The sequence below is a fragment of the Esox lucius genome, chromosome 19 (assembly GCF_011004845.1).
Source record: "Esox lucius isolate fEsoLuc1 chromosome 19, fEsoLuc1.pri, whole genome shotgun sequence".
Taxonomy (NCBI): domain Eukaryota; kingdom Metazoa; phylum Chordata; class Actinopteri; order Esociformes; family Esocidae; genus Esox; species Esox lucius.
Window position 1 is genome coordinate 11,227,167 of NC_047587.1, and position 3,504 is coordinate 11,230,670.

The window sequence follows — 3,504 nt, forward strand, 5'->3', positions numbered from 1 at the left end:
ACACGTCCTGCTGATTGGTCACGTCTGATTGGTCGATGTGGCCAAGTGCTGGATTAATTGCCGTTGTCATAATGCTATGGCAACACAAGGCTATTACCCTGATGGTGGACATTCATCATGTGACGGCAGACGCGAGGCTCCAGCTCAGTGTACTGTGGCGTGGTTGTCTACAAACACTAGTCATTCCTCTTGTGTGCATCCTGTTATACAAAACATGTCTGCCCGCCCGCTCCGTTGTCAAGCTCCGTTCAGCCACTCAGAACCACAGACACGGCTGCACTTAGTCTTCGCTGATGGCTGAATGAAAAAAAAAATAAACATACAGACCTACTGCAGTGATCAGAGAACGGTAAATATATTACTGCCCGCAGACCTGAGTTCATCCAAATGCCATTTTAAATCATGTCATATACTTCTAAGCTCAATCGATACTTGACTAAGTTGGCCTGGTGCAATGCAACTAATGACAGAGCTGAAAAAGTGCAAAACCAGCTCACCTGGAATTCCAGACAGGCTGAAACAAACCGCTGAAGTATCTGGAAGATTTGAAATAGTACTGGAATCCAGATCTGTTTGCCCAGCCTCCAGGAAATGTTTACATTACAGGTAATGTGGCTTAGATCTACTGAGCCCACCATGGCAACAAGGCAGGAATAATGAAGGAAACTCTGTGGCCTGTGTTGTAGCGGCCAATCACACTGCCTCAGAGATATTGCATAATTCCTCTCCTTACAACGGAACAGAAAAGTACAGCTGCATTCTTCACAGTTAAGAGCTATTGTTTAACTCCTCTACATTTAACGGAACAGAGCGATGAAGCTGTAGGCTTTGTTTCATGCACTCAGTGTGATTCCTGTGCAGCATTTTGTGATCCTCTGCACGCTCAACAATGGAGCTCACTTTGTGTGAATCTAAAAAGTGATTGGGGATTGTGTTATTATTGAATGAGCGATGTCAACTACAGAACAGAGTGGAACAATGTGTATGCTATTTCAGGGGACTGATTGCTTTCTCACTTTGAGAAGGAACAGGCTGTCCCCCTTATATATACAGTATCTACCTGTTCCTATTAGATTACTGGGCCACTCTTTTTTGGAGCGGGGTGTTAAGTACAGTCATGAATCTTGTTCTTTTCCCCAAATGGGGCTCCGTCAGGGCGCCTTGAATTAATGATCCTCTCTACTGTGTTACCCTTTCTATTCCAGGGCCCACGTTCCCATTCACCCTGGGCTAATGCAAATTAATTTCAACTCTCCAGCAAATGATTCCAGGGGACTCGGCCTCTCACTAGGCCCGCAACAAGAGAGAGTTGTAAGGCACCAACACTTCATTAGCTATTCCTCAAAGTCTGTAATGGATATAAAGGCATGGTTGACATCCCAATGACACCCTTTTCCCCGAAACTCTGCACTACTTTTAACCAAGACAGCAGAAGCTTTGCTAAAAATAGTCCACTTTATGAAGTTAGGGTTCCATTTGGAACGTACTTCGGGTCTTTGCACAGATTGTATGGTTCATTGTTCTCTAATCAGTTTTATAAAAAATGATTTATTTGAACAGGTGCCTTCTCACTGCCATCCATGGGGGGTCTAATCCTATTGCTCTACACACCCAATGTGTGAATGGCAATTGGATTTCAACAATGAAGTTAATGGAGGACACTTCTAACTTCATAAGATTTATTTTAAAGCAGGCTGAAATGTGTTTCTAATAATCCTGAAAAAAAAAAAAAAGAATTAAAGCAGGCTTCATAGTAAAAATAAAATTAAAATAATGTCACAACGTGATGCACAGTGGGAAGCTGCAGAGTAGGTTTCCCTGGTGGAACAGAATCCCATTACCATACAGATGATATTTCAGATCAGGTATTGTATCACAAAGGAATGAAATCTAAAATGATGTAGGCTACAAATGTCTAGCAACAGCATGCAGTAACTCTTAATGTGTTCCTTGTTTTTAACTCAGCCGGTTAATGTCTTCTTTTCCTCATTCTGACTCCACATAAAATAAGCATTAGGCAGGCTTATTTGCCCAATATACGTATTTGCTAACCTTTGCAATGTTCTATTTCTACTGTTTTACTATTAGCATTGTGATGGCCAAATACTAGACATCATGACATGCTTTTAACATGTGAAATAATTCCCTAGATATTTTATTCAATCAAGAAGCTTTCACAAAACCCCTGAAACAGATGCAATACATGATAATTTCTCATTTGTTTAAGCTTATTGAAAATGCAAAACAAAAATGCCAAACAAGCCCATACTTTGTTTTCTACTCTGTCAATTTTAAATGGAGTGGAGTAAGCACAAAACACGAGTCATGGCAAGAAGGACCACGAGAAGGGCCAAATAAATAAAAATGGATTTACTTAAAATTGATGATCACATTAAACCAGACAACACAGGTTTACATTATATGGTAGTACTTAATGAGCAGAGCATTTATCTGAGCACAAAATCAAGGAGGTGGGTTCACTCCCCCATCTGCAAAATCTGTTTTAACATTCACATTTTCAACACGGAAAAGGAGAAGTTGTGACCATGTTATCTGATAAGAATGTTCTCAACAGTCTCCAGCCTGTTGGTCTTACAGTTATTCTTCTTTCTGTCTTTTCTCATTACCCCCTCCTGTGTCCTCCCTCATTCAGGCATCCTCTTGATTAGACGCCAAATAGTAACCCTGTTCAGTCCACTGCAGTCCGGGACTTCAACACCTGCATACAAATGAGTTACACGTCCATGTCCATCTCTCTGTCGCTCCCACCCTCTTCTCTTTCAATCTCGGCCTCTCTCTGTCGCCCTCTTTCTTATCGTAACCCCGCCTCCGTGTTCATTACATTTCAGCAGATGAAATCAAAATGAAGGACCTGAAAGAAAAATATGAGTATTGGACAGCAATCTTGTCCCAGTACCTATTAAGCCCCATGAAATTCAGTAACTGAAGCATAAAATGAAAATGAAAGGAAGATTCTGACTGTAATTTCCCAATTTCCTCCCAGCATATTAGACAAATTCTAATCATGCTGTCCCTCTACATTGTGTCATCCAGGAATTTCAATAGTTCTTCAATGTTTAATTCACATTTAGTTTACTTTCAACTCTTCTGAAGTGACTTTCGACGACAGCTCCGGAAAAAAAACGGGTTCTGTCCGAGGCTGCTGTGCTGCATGAATCAACGATACGTTTTCTTTTTGGCTTCAAAGCCACTCACGTACATGAAAGGCACACGTGATTGAACCTAGTTTGTTTCTTTTCTACAATCACATAACCTTGAAGCGAGGGTAGCTCACCTACGTGCACACCATGAAATAGTTATTGAACATCTGATTTGAATGACAGGTGAACCGGAGTCACACGGAAGGATATGGTTGGGCCAAAACCAATTGCATTCTCTGTATACTCCAGTTAGATACACTTTGGACAGCAAGGTGAAATATAACCATTCCATCTGTTATTTCATTTATTTCACTGTGACTTCTAAGATCATCATCTCAGGCAA

At 41.0% G+C, this 3,504-nt stretch overlaps 1 long non-coding RNA gene across 1 annotated transcript; it reads left to right on the forward strand.

Annotated features, from left to right (window-relative positions):
• The first annotated feature begins 265 nt into the window (after nucleotides 1-265).
• Nucleotides 266-2,987, forward strand: LOC105018271. Its single transcript, XR_828579.4, has 3 exons — nucleotides 266-349; nucleotides 1,206-1,311; nucleotides 2,654-2,987. It is a non-coding gene; the product is annotated as an uncharacterized LOC105018271 (long non-coding RNA).
• The last annotated feature ends 517 nt before the right edge of the window (nucleotides 2,988-3,504 follow it).